At 33.1% G+C, this 14,568-nt stretch overlaps 1 protein-coding gene across 1 annotated transcript in view; it reads left to right on the forward strand.

Moving 5' to 3' along the window:
* LOC114329580 (alpha-amylase) overlaps positions 1-14,568 on the forward strand; it is a 412,355-nt gene that overhangs the window by 307,575 nt on the left and 90,212 nt on the right. The window lies entirely within an intron of this gene.

Raw genomic sequence — 14,568 nt, forward strand, 5'->3', positions numbered from 1 at the left:
AGATACTTACCTACATATAACTAAAACTCACTACTAACATAATCTATTTTTTCAAATAGGCCAATAACTTAGTTCTACTACACAAAAATATAATAAATTAACTATAAATAAACCCTACTTTCCTATAAAACAACAATAACGAATTCTTAAAATGATACACTACTGCACTGATACGCCAGTCAATGTGAGCAAGAATAGGATATTACCTCCGAATTCTATCCTACTGGATGGATTTTAATGAAATTTTCGAAATAGCCTCTACTTATCTCCTAATTTAAAGTCTACCCTATGCCGATGTGTGCTTTTATCTTGGGGATGCTTCCCACCCCTTCTCAGGTGTGAAATTTTTTTTGGTTAAAATAACCACGGAGTTCGCTAGAAAACCTAATTCTGTGCAAAAACTGTTCTATATATTTTTTTTGAAAACGCAATACTTTTTTAGTTATTCGTAGTTGAAAATTGGTCATTTTCATTGAAACCTAACACCTTTTCGAAAGGTTTTTCGCAAATACCTTAAAAACTGTGCATCTAACTAAAAAAACTATATAAAATACTTTTGTAGGTTATAAAAAAACAAACAGACGCTTGCCTTCACAAATCTTCCACTTATAATACAAAAAGAGATATTGGTAGATGAAAAGAGTTTGTTTTTTTCGTACATGCCCAAATTGGTGTATTCAACTTGAAATAACAGAGAAACGGTCGATTTTAGGTGTATAATGCTATCAATACCTTTTGTAGTGCTTCAAAAGACCTTTAAAATGAGCAATATTAAAGATCCACTTCATTTAAACTAAGCGAGATATGCTGATTCACTGAGGCGGTTTTCAATAATACCAACAAAATTAATGTTATGCCGCGTGGTCACTGGTAAAAATTTGCGTCAAACGAGCTGTTCGTCGCAAATATTTGGGTGCTCGAGGTAAATTGTGCTAATGTGGACGTGTTCGTCGTATAAATCGGATGCAAGAATTTTCGACGCACACAAAGCACATGCTCCATCGGTTGTCGGTTTTCGAGCGACATTTTCGCTGATCGAGCACCGCGTCCTCACTGGTAAAAATTTGCGACGCAAATTCTTGCGACGAACCATTAGTTCAATATTCAATACGCACGAAAAATTTACCAGTGAGGAAGCGACTTTAAATAAGGAATCGGCACACGCTACTCAACGTATAATGTGACGCTACTGCCGCATTCTAAGCAATATCTCAAGAAGCGCACAACATACATTGAGAAAAAATATGCACCGAATGTCTCAGGTTCGGGAATCGTAGGTAGTTTTAAATGGGTTCACGAGATACATATTAACCGGCGATATTTATTGGATGTTGCGTGTTTCAAGTTGGCGTATTGGATATTGCCTTGAAACTGTCTATTTATGTGGAATTTTAAAAATAGTTTTAAATCCACTGCAGCGACATCTCTTAAAGCAAAGCGAAAAGTCCCAGATACAAAACTCACTATATTAAAATAAAAATGAAAGTAGTAAATAGTTATTTCAATCTGAAAACTTTTCTTGTTGGAACTTGTTTCCGGTTCCGGTACATCCTTAATCTCTGACTTTTACAATTTATAAGACAAGAGACGACGAATAAAGAAAGCAAAAAGGACTCTACAATATGCAGTCACATTCCCCTTTTAAATTTCAGATTAATAACAGATTAATCAGTTGTGTACTTATTCTTGTACCGATTTGGAACAGAAAAAGCAAATGTCTCCAAAATTGTTTGGATAGATAGATAGATAGATCTTTATTTAAATAGAAAAAAACCTAATATACATACAATATAAAGAAAAGAAAGTATACTATAAATTTTTGATATGTTGTTTAAGCAATATTTTGAAATTATTGAGACTAGTACATTTTTTTACAGCTGCAGGTAACTGATTAAACTTAAGAAAGCTTTTAAAAAAGAGCGAATTCATCGTACTTTTATAAATAGTTCTAGGTATATATATGTCATCTAAACCTCTGGTATTATAAGAATGAATATCTTTGTTAAAAGAAATGAATTCTTGAAAATATTCAGGTGATAAGCCATTTAATATTTTGAAGACCAACTGGATTTAACAAAATGTGGAAAGAAAGAAAGGAAAGAAATGGATTCGTCATAACAAATTCGGTTCTTATTTAGACGATGCACCGCAACTTTTGGTTGTTCTTTGCAAAAGCACCTTATCTAAAAATTAGAATTTAAAACAAAGCTTTCTACGTCCGATGTAACAACGATGTAAAGATAACGGCCACATCATTAAAAAAATAGAATAAATGTGGGGTGCACGCTGCATCAATACGACCACGGCTGAGCTCCATCAATATGACCATGTGCAAAGCAAAGGCTGAGCTAGGTGCGAGGTATTATTGTGCTGTGCGTTGTGGGGTGCAATGTGCCGTGCGCCGTTGTGGCCATCTGTCGTCACGTTGTCACTCAATCTCTTAAGCTGGCCACTCACTTACGGATATCGAAGAGGCCATGTCATGCAGGCCAAGACTGAAGGCCGTTATTTAAGTAGTTAAGTTAATGAACTGCAGTTGAGACGCCACACACATGCAGCTTTGTGATCGAGCGTGCCAACGCCTTTACGAAAACTGCGTGTAAGTATGTGGTGATTTTGGCTTCAATTAACCGCCTGTCAGTCGGTCGGCCTCTTCGATATCCGTAAGTGAGTGGCCAGCATTAGATTAACGAAACCGGTCGTTTCTATAATCTAAGCTCAATCTCTATTGCCGTGTTCCCAGTTGCCCTGCTGGTCTTGATATTATGAAGTTTTTTGTGATTTTTACGAGCCTAAGAGTTTTATTTTCAGGGGCAATAAGATGTTGCCGATTTCTTAAACCTTATTTACCAAGTTTCATATCTTTATAGCAATATAGGTATTACGTTTGTTTTGTATAAATTAAGCTTTAGCCTTTTGGATAAAGATAGGGATTAAAGTATTTTGTGTAGATCATCTGCTACTCGAGTACCACTCATTATTATAATAGTGACTAATCTCATTAATATCGTTGATCGTGGTATCCAGGTACTTGACATTTTCGAAAGTCCCATTATCAAATTTTAGTGGATTCGTACATCTTTTAATGCTTTGTCTGTGAGACTTTACGAAACTTGGTCTTTTGAACATTTACGGTTAGTCCAACTTCTCTAGCTGTCTTGAACCCTTTGTAGATTCTTCATATAATTATGTCGCCAACACTTTATGCAGCTTTATGGAACTATTCACTAAATACCTCTCTCGTGCCTCAACATGAAAGTATACTTCGTGAAGTATGCTTTTTGAGCACGCACGCGATGTTTAAAGTACGAGCGGTGCGTGTGCTATACATCGCGTAAGTGCGCAAAATGTACTTCACGCGCAGTTTCATAAATTATTTTATCTACGATAAACAAATAAAAAAAAACTGCAACTTTTTGTCACTGAAATACATTTCTATTCTATAATTTTTAGAACTTTGGCATTTAAAAATTCAAACTTCTTTCAAACCATACAACTGTCAAAACTTTTGTTGTAATTTAATGCTCCAATGTCATCACCATGACAACGCGAAACCCATGTCGGGGTTTCCGTTAAATTTTAAACATGGAAATCGATGGAAAAAGTAGTTCTAAGAAAAAATGTTCTTTACATTTTCTTCGTAAAACTAACATTTTTCGAGTTACTCGCGGTTGAACGTAACAGTATTTCGACGAAAATCGACTTTTTTCGAAGGTTTTTTGAGAATAACTCGAAAAATATGCATTTAATCAATAAACTGTGGATAAAAAAGTTGTATTTTTAAGAAATACAAATAAAACTCTTTTTTTATAATTTTTCTACGACCAACACAAACCAAGATACGGCATGTTAAAAGGTAGCTTTTTTCGTCAGATGCATAGTTTGAAATATTCAAAGCAATTAGGAAAAAAACTTTGCATTTTTCAAGAAAAACTTATTCAATTTTTTTTTCAAGTATATTATTATACATTTAAAAAAAAAAGAAAAAAGTTTCTAGCATAAAAATTAAGCGACTTATGATCAAAATAACGTCGGCACCTACTTTTTTCTACGAAAAGTCCGTGAAAAAACCCGCGAACTATCTTCTTAATTAAAATTTATTTTTACCATTTTGTAATTATTTTTATATATGTATATACACCCAAGAAGTTTAATCTATTTAAAAAGCCTAATTTTAGAAAAATGTGAGTATAAAAATAAAATGATTTTTTGCAGCTTCGTATTTTTTACCATCTTCTTCAAAATATCTCCGAAAATAATGGAGATACGAAAAAAATTATAGATTACTAAATTGTAGCCTTTTTATTAGCTAACATTTTCTTGTGCACAGATTTTCTCTATAGTGAATATTTAGCAAGGTATAGCTGTTTAAAACCTCTATTTACGAGCAAACACCCCTTTATTCGAGTCTTTTAAACTCACCCTACTTAAAGACTAAGGAATATTTCGGAATTTAATTTGAATATCCTTAGAGCTCTTCAAAAACCATACAAAATCATTTTTGAAAAAAACTTTTTATCACCAAAAATGAAGGAGTTATAATATATCTATATTTATAGAACGATTTTTTTTTTCAAAAAATTCGAATTGCCCGAAAATTTGAAAGAAGACGAATATAATATCGATCTCGATGACGATGACTAAAAAAACTATTTGTATTTGTATTTATAAATTCGTATTTTTGTGAATATAAATGTTTTTGTACGTATTTTAAATTTACCCCCCTTCTCTCTCTCCGTGGGGGTCATGTTTGGTATCATTCAATAGACTTTTGAAAGATATTGAAAACGTATATTTTAGTTTTTCGATGTGACGTTCATTTCGCGAAATATTCGCTTTTTTTTGAAACTTTTTGACTCGCCCATTTCCTTGCGCCCCGCTAAAATCATCATTTTTTTAAATATACACTCTTTTTGCATGTACTTAACTTAACTTATCTTAATCTGACGATTTCGAGTTTTTCTAAGGATATATTTTTTTGGACCCCTCTTAACGAACCCCTCTGGATTAAGAGCCAATATATGGTAGAGGTACATCTGCAGGGTACCACGTTTCTCCCCATATGATAATCTGACGCGCTCGAGTAACTGCAAAAATCCCCGCTTGGGCTCCCCTAGCACAATGTCTAATATATACTTTAAATCTTGATTTGGGAGTGCTTCTCGTAGAATTCAACCTGTATTGGTGTGTTTATTCTAGTGCATCTTTATTGCGATTTTAGTATAGTATTTACTAAAGATACGCTTCAAATTTTGCCCTTTGTTTGTATCCTTGTTCTATTTTATTAATTCATGCCCCTCATTTCCTCTTTCTATTTTTCTCAGTATTAATAGTTATAGCTAAAATATTGATAACAAACACACGTTACCAGAGTTAATTCAATATCGAATAATATTCTAATCCTTAATGCTATACACATAATTTCAATAAAAATATTACAAAACAAACAAGTACTATCAGCACTGCATAACAGGTGTTCACATAGAAATAGTTTCAGCTCAGTGAGTCAGTAATATTTTATGCAAATATTGGAATGTGTGTATTAGTGCAGTCACTGAAGCTGGGTATGAGCTATTACCTTCGATTTCGTTGAACCTTTATCGATTTGAATGAAAATTTTTGGGTAGTTAGAGGATACATCCAGAAACAAAAGTGATATGGTGCTAACTTGCGTTTTTATCCTGGGGGTGGATACTAGCTCTTCTCTTGGGCGAAAATTATTTTATTGCGAATAAACCCATAATTTGTCATATCAAGTTATAAAATAAATCAATACTTTTTGAGTTATTAAAGATCAAAGGTTTGAATTTTTCTGAAAAAATGCATGATTAAAAGAGGTTTTTCATAATTAACAAAAAAGTTATTATTATCTAACAAAATTGAAGCTAATACAAAATCGAATAAATTCCCTACTCTAGAAACCTATTAATTCAAAGTAAGTTATAGTTATAGGTAATTGAACGTATATCTTTTTCGGAGAGTACTCAAATCTAAGTATTTAAGCTTCACTTTGCGATGGATTTTATAACAAATATTTGTCAAAGTACTGAATACTTGTCAAAAAATTGGTATTATTGTTTTAGAATAACTCCGGTAATTTTTATGATATCATTTAAAAGGATATTTCAACTCATATTAAAGTTATTCTTTTAAATCCCTTATTTTTTTTTAAACAAAATGTTAAAGGCCCCGGTTACATGGTTCTCGCAGTAAAATTTAGGCTTTAAACGTTTCTATCTCGGTTATTTTTTATCCCACAAAAATAAAAAACACGCAAAACTTTACTAACACAAAAACCTCAAATTTCGCCTTCTACTATTTTTACGTATATCGCATATAAAGTTATTATCCAGAAAAAATGAAATTTACGAAAATTTGAAAAAATCTGATTTTTAAATCATAGTTTTTTCAAAATTATGTTTATATTTATATTTATATTATATTTCTAAATCGGTCAAACTGTTTGAGATCATTAATTATGCTAAAGTTAATAAACGCTTAAAGAGATTACTACAAATTTTAATTTTTGTGGAAATGGAGTGTGTTCTATTTTTCACGTTTTCCTAAAAAATTTGTCACTTTTTCTTCGTCTTATTTTTATCATAACTTGATTAATATTGACGCTATTAACTTCTTCTGAAGCTCATTTGATAGGTATTCCTGTGTACTTTGACAACTGTTTCTTAGTAAGTATATTTTTTATACAATGCATAGTTTTCCATTATTTAAGCTACATATTTAGATTTGAGTACTCGCCCAAACAATATATACAGTGATGAGCGCGCTAATAACCGCAAAATATGGAAAACGTATTAAGTTGTGAGATAAAAAGAAATGAAATTATTAGAGGTGGGAGATCTAGCGATAGAAACCTATAAACTTACATTTTATTTATTGTTTCCCGCCTTAAGACGTATCAAAGGAGTATGTCAACTATAGCTGTTACTGTTAAACTCGTCCGATACGTTTAAAGGTGGGAAACAATAAGTAAAATGTAGATTTGTACGTTTTTGTACTCTGAGAAGGGGTGGCACCCACCCCAGGGTAATAGTGCAAGTTGGCACCATGTCACTTTTGTTTCTTCGGGTATTCTCTAACTACTCACCAATTTTTATGAAAATCGATTAAGGTTCCACGAAATCGGAGGTGAAAACCTTCAGTAACTGCGCTATAAATATTGCAATATTATAATATCTCAACTATCCTTCGAAGGACACTAGTAATGTCATACAGCTTACCAAGACTAAATATATTTTTATAATAATCACAACATACTGGAAAAATAGTGGGAGACTACAGAAGTACAATAACAAAATAACAGAAACAAAATTAAGAAAAAAATATTTTAGACACAAAGGTTTAAAAAATTATGCTTCAATAATATATATTATATTATATAATAATATATTATTTATGACGCAAAAATTTGACGTTTTTCGTCTCTTGCATTGTGTTCGAACAACTAAATTCTATAACAGCCTCCCTAGATTCTTAAAGTCTACGTTCGTTTATATGCTCCATGGGGATTAATACACTGTTGCAGGCATTTGAACCCATTTTCGAAAAAGTTTTTCCACTTAGATCAATTATCATCATTCTCTTTTTGCCTTTATTCCGATGCAGGGTCGGCTTTCCTAGTTACTCACATTTCTCCACAAAGTTATATATTGGGTCATACTTAATATCAATGCACTGAACACACATGATCTGTCTAATCATCTCTTAACAAATCTTTTTTGGCCTTTCTTTTCTACCGCCTACGCGCCTTCAGGAATTTGCTACTCAGCAATTATTCGCATTGCTTCGTTCACCTTCTCTTAAATAATGCTCTCTCGTATTGGCATTAAGTTATTATGCATGCTTAGACTTTTCCTAATGTATAAAAATGGATACAATTTTTTTGTCATGCATGATCATTTGCAGTGCAATCATCAGTGAATTCATTCGTTACATCATGGATTTGTTAAAATGCAGTTCAATACGTTATAAATTTATCCAGCACAATTTTCTGACAATTTTATTTCTGTCAAAAAAACCATTTATATCATCATCAACATTGGCTCTACATACCATGGTGGGTCTTGGCCTCTTCCAGAATCAGCTTCCATTCCTTCCAATTTTTCGCCTTGATTTTCCAATTTCGCACTGCCTCTTCTACTCACTCCATCCTGTCTCTGGCTGTAAATGTGTTTCGACGGCTCCACCTCATTCATTAGCTCTAAGTGGCCTAGCCACCGCAGCCTGTTTATTTTGATAGATCTACCAATAATCATTATCATCCAACCAATTCACGTCCACTGCTGGACACAGGTCTCCCCCAATTGTTTAAACACTTCACGGTTTTGTGCTGATTGTTGCCAGTTTTTGCTAATCCGCCTGATATCATCTGTCCATCGTGTAGACGGCCTTCCTCGACTTCGTTTATCTTCTCTTGGTCTCCATTCCATCAGCTTTCGTGTCCACCTTGAATCTTTCAGCCTCGCGACGTGTCCTGCCCAATTCCATTTGAGCCTGGTGATACGTTCTATAACATCTGCGATACCGGTTCTTTGTCTGAGATCTTTATTTCTTATTTCATCCCGCAGGGTTACGCCCAGCATGGATCTTTCCATACGCCTTTCAACAACCAGCATTTTCGACGCTGTTGCCTTGGTTAGAGTCAGTGTCTCTGCTCCATATGTCATTACCGGCAGCACACATTAGTCAAACACTTGTCTTTTTAAACCGATCGGTATACTGCTCCTAAATATGTCTCTCAGAGCTCCGTAGGCTGCCCAAGCAAGAGTTAATCTTCTTTTTATTTCGCATGTTTGGTTATTTCGCATGTTTGGTTACATGTTTGGTTTCGCTACCAATAATATGCTCACTATAAAGGTGGTAGAGCTCAAAATTATAGCGTGTACGCCATAATTCGTTTTCCTGGATGTCTTTATAGATATGTCTGAGGATTTTACGTTCAAAACAGTTTAAACAGTTAATCTGAAAACCTCTCATAAGTGGGGACAGACTTGATTAGAGTTATGAGTATCTATTAAGATCATGATACTATGACAGGAAGATATGCACACTTGAAATTCTAAATTCAATCGACTGGCGCATGACGTCACTGCGAGACTAAACCAGGGAACTTATGTCTATCTTATTTTGACGACGAATCATATGGCAACGCTGTTTCATTACTATAAATGAATAACTTGAAACTTGAACTGTTAACGGTGAGTGGCCCTTGATGCCATATGTTGCACTAAGAATTCATAACTAGTTACTTTATGTGAAGACGTGGTTTGAAAATGCATAATTAATTTGTAAAATTAATTATAGAAATATATGAATCTACGATTTGATTGTGTACATTACAAACAAAATAAATAAAGCTATAAGACATAAATTAAATATTATACAAAGCCGGTAAAACGTAAATAATTTGAAAAATAAACGAAAAGCGTGTCATACTTCAGACTTTATGAATATTATTTATTATAATTTATTTATTTATGATATTATTTGACAATTTTTATGATTTTTCTCTTACGGATATTATAATTATCTGTAATATTTTTATTTAGCATCCTCATTTTAAAATACATTTTACATCTTAAAAAAAGTAATTTTACGTAGTCACTGAGATTTACTGTTTTGCGTCTTCTAATAGGTTTTTCAGATAATGTTTACTAATTTTTAATGTACTGCGATTTTAAGTACGAACAATATGTTCCAGTTCACTACATTTAGTTACAAAGTCCAGGGTTGGTTTTAGTAACCACTCTCAGAAACGTGGTTTAGCCAAGTAAACGATTTATCATCCGGAATCCCATCGTCTTAACGTTCCTACAGCTGGAAGGGGATAGCCTCTTTTTCTTAATAAACGATAGGACCTTGCCCCTGCAGCGTGCAAAGAAATTGCTGAAGCAATATCTTCAATTGACCACTTAATTTGTTTTTTAGTTTTTAATTTTTTTAACTGCCCTTTAGTAAAAATTCTTTCAACTGTACTTTTCCTCCTTCTCTCTACTAAGAAGTTCCTTCAATTTTTTATTTTCAGTTTGCAAATTCTTTATTAAATTTGTTCCATGGCTTTTTTGACTATGTCGTTTTCACTGAAATTAAATAATTTTTAAGTAGATCATAACAAATATGTATTATGTAATTTTGTAGATTTTAAAAATAGGTTTTTTCTCTTACACTACAGTTTGAGTAGCGATATCCTTAAATTTTGTGTCGCAAGTTTCTTCTACTGCTTGTTTTGCAATCTGATTTAACACATTTGACATTTCAGATTGTAGTTCAGGTGTTTTCACTAGTAATACCACTAGAGGTCAAATTATTTCCGGAAATTTTTTTGAGATCATGAATATTTTGAAAATTTCCCGAGTCGCAGACGAGGGAAATTTTCTAAAAATATTCATGATCAAAAAAAAATTTCCGGATGTTAATTTGACTTCGCGTGGTATTCGGTAAGAAAATTCCACACCAAATTTGCATTTGAAAATCCAAAGCTGCATGAACAGATTAATAGCGCGCCATAGCTTTGTCAGCAATTATTTAGGCTTTCAAATTCGTAATTTCTACTCATTGTAGTTGCATGGGAATACCATTTCAAGATAGAAAATAGTATATTCTTCAATTTTACATAAGTTTTGAGTAACTACAAGTGATAGAAAATGAATCAAAACTAAATTATGTAAACAAATAAAAACCAGTCTGTCAAAAATGTTCTGTTATTGTAAACGTCAAAAAATTTCCACTATAATTCGCTGTTGGGTACCCCACGAGCAAAAAATTTCCGATAAAATACCTCCGTTGCCATGGTGATCTGTCAAAATAACGTATTTTGATTGGTTCAAAATTACAGGTGTGGAATTTTCTCTGTAATAAAAGTTAAATATATAAAGAACACATTTCATTACCATATTCGTAGCAAAAAATACATCCAAAATGAGTTATTTATGGAGCTATCAAAAATAAAGTGTTACTTCGAATTCAGAGTTCTATTAAAATGGCCATTAGTATCTATAGAAACATTTTGTCTGTCGTTAAATTGTGTATAAAATCAAAATACTTATATGTTTTTAATACATTTCTTATCTTTATTCTTCTTTTGCGTTTATTTTCAATCGATGTTTTAGCACTTAAGGTCTTTATTAAATGAAGTAAAGGTATTGCATCATTTCTTAACTTCCACTTGTTGTCAGGTAATCCCAATAGTTTTTCTTTGAAACAATAGTCAGCTTCTGTAAAATGTTTTGAGCATATTCTCGCGGTATCTACATTAAATTTGTCTCGCTGAAAACACTTGGAGACCCACACTTTACGTATGTGTTTGTCTCTAACGTTTTCACCACAAAATTTATATAACTATATAATATAAAAGTTTTTACTACACAAACGAATAAACAAAGATCTCATTTAATACGTTTTGGAGCAACACGTGAGAGATAACTATTGTATTAACACGAATGAACATGAACACAAATAAAGAATTCAGCTTTACGCCAGGAAAGTTGTCTTTGGTTTACGTCACAGTGAGCGATAGGGATGCAAGACCATCATGCGCGTTGATTTATCTTCTTGTCATAGTATCATGTATTAAGATCCTATCTGACAGATAGATTTTTTCAAGTCAAAAGAGGAGGGGAAATCACTAACCTGTTTCCAATATGTTCTGGAGTTCCACAAGGAAGCATATTAGGACCAACACTCTACTTAATATACACATCGGATCTTCCAATCACCATTAATACAACAATTGCTACATATGCGGATGACACAGTTATAATTGCTTCAAATCCTATAGCAACAGAAGCATCCGAGGTATTGCTAAATCATCTGACTAAACCAGAGAGCTGGCTGAAACTGTGGCGAGTACAATTAGTGATGACGGTTTTTGACAAAACACCGGTTTTCGGTTATACCGGTATTTTTGCTTACGGTTTAACTTGGCGGTTATAACCGGCCAAAAAACTGGTTTTCCAAAAACCAGTTTTCGGTTTTTTAATCCAATAGGTTACAATTTTACATTTACAATGCACTTTAGTTTGATTCTTTCAAATGGGATTTAAAAAAATAATATCAACATAAATATTTTACCTAAAAATAAATTGGATAATGCAATTTATCTTTTATTTTTACTACCATCAAAAAAAAATTATCATGTATTTCTTTTAACACCGTTGTATATTTGTATAATAGGTACATTTTAACTCATTTAATACTTCCTGTATGGGTGTATCGTTTTGAAAACGTAAGAAAATCCTTGGAGATTCGTATTGGTAATCGGTAATTCGATATTCATAGTCAGAACATTATTTTTGGTAATCAGAAAAAGTCATTCACCCACTTTCAATGTCAAGAGTCAAGCGTGAAAAATAGATGATATTTGCGTCTGCGTCTACTTCAACCAGATCACTTCTTATGTAAATATTATGATTACAAATACCTTTTCGACGAAATATTATAATAAAACTTAATTGTTTCTGGCTGATGTGAGTTTGCACTTTCAGTTTGCTTCTGTATTTATAAAATAAAATTTGAATTATGGTTTTGTTTGGAATAATTACTTGAGAATAATAATTATGATTGGGATCCAAAATAATACCTAACCTAGTCGTAATCACCGTAAAACCCTAGTAACCGGTTTTTACTTTAAAAAGAAAAAACCGGTTATAACCGGGACAAACAACAACCGGTAAAACCGGTTATTGCGAAGTAGAAAAACCGGTTTTAGGTTAAAACCGGTAGGTTTTTCCCATCCCTAGAGTACAAGTTAACAGTTTAAAATGCACACAAATAACATTTACTTTAAAAAAGGTGTCGCGCCTCCGGTTTCTATAAATAACACTCCACTACCAGTCAATACCGCCGTTAATATCTGGGAATTCATTTAGATAGTAAACTTAATTGGGGCACCCACATCTGGAAGAAACGTCTTCAACTCAGCTTAATCTACAGGAAAATGTATTGGTACATGAGTAGAAAATCAAATCTTAGCCTGGAGAACAAACTTATGGTTTATAAATGTATTTTAAAACCGGTATGGCTATATGCAGCAGAAATATGGGGAACAGCAAGTAATACCAACATTCAAAAACTTCAACGGTTCCAATCAAAAGTGTTGCGCCAGATCTGCTATGCCCCTTGGTATGTTACGAACCAGAGATTACACCACGACCTACAGCTACCAACTGTTAGCGAAGCAATATCTGCTGTAAATTCTAGATACAAGACCAGACTATCCTGCCATCCAAATCCGCTCACCACGGACCTGCTCAACATTTCTCATGAAAAAGATTAAAAAGACCTGACCCTTTGGACCTCTAGTACATTTGAACATCAGAGCAACAACAAAGTGCAGTGTCATAGTGCAGTGAAATAATCTTGATTTAGCTTCAGTGATTTTTTGAACTTCTTTCGTATTTTTATTCATGTTTCATAGACTTTTAATAATCATATTTGTTGTCTGAACTGTCCACTATACAAAATTTTATCTATGTATTATGTTCCAAGTAATTGTTATGTCTTATTTTAAAATTATAATCTTATATGTCTTACTGGGTGCTCGCCACTGGGCGGCTTCCATCTATGTTATTTTTCAATAATTATATGTATTGCTTATTGTTTGTAATGAGACAGATTGCAATAAACATTGGATGTTAAAAAAAATGTTTGATCTTAAAAGTTTCTTTAAGCCATAGTAGGTACACTCTATTTGCTAGATATTATACGTCGATTAATTTCTGCAGTTATTGTATTACTTTGGTTAATTTTTGAGCCTAGATATACGAACTCCCTTACTCCTTCGAAAGTATATGTTCCAACCTTTAGATCTTCAGGTTCTGCTACTTGATTATTATTTGAGACCTTTATATACTTAGTTCTATTAATGTTAACTTGTAGCTCCATTCTTTTTGCTGCTGCTTCCAATGCTGTGATCGGTTGAACCAGGTCCGCCTTTCTTCTTGCTATGGTATCAATGTCATCTGCGTATGCTAGTATTTGTACACTCCTATTAATAATGGTCCCTCTTGTTGTTATTCCAGATTCTCTAATAGCTTTCTCTAGGGCAATGTTAAATAGAAAGCACGATAGGCTATCTCCCTGTCGAAGGCCTGTTTGTGTCTGGAAAGTTCTTGATATTACTCGACTGTTGAATGGGTTGCTTTCACCAATCTCACTAAGTGTATTGGGATAATAAATTCTATCATGGCTTTGTATAATGCGTTTCTGTCTCTGTTCTAGGCACATCTAAAATCAACAAACAAATGCTGACTATCAATTCCCTATTATGTATTTTGCTAAGCTTGTCTTGGAGGGAATATTTGATGAATAGTAGAATTTTCTTTGCGAAACCCACACTGGTATTTGCCTATTATGCTTTCACAATATCCCGACAGTCGATCGTAAAGACTAATATTTTGTAGATCACGTCTAGTAGGGTAATGCCTCTGTAGTTATCACATATTGTTTTGTCTCCTTTCTTGTGGGTAGGTACAATTATACCTACGTTCTAGTCTTCTGGTAGTTTCACTTACTTCCAAATCAGTTCTACTAGCCCACTTATACTACAGGTCA

This window comes from Diabrotica virgifera, chromosome 1 (genome assembly GCF_917563875.1).
Source record: "Diabrotica virgifera virgifera chromosome 1, PGI_DIABVI_V3a".
In the NCBI taxonomy this organism is placed as follows: domain Eukaryota; kingdom Metazoa; phylum Arthropoda; class Insecta; order Coleoptera; family Chrysomelidae; genus Diabrotica; species Diabrotica virgifera.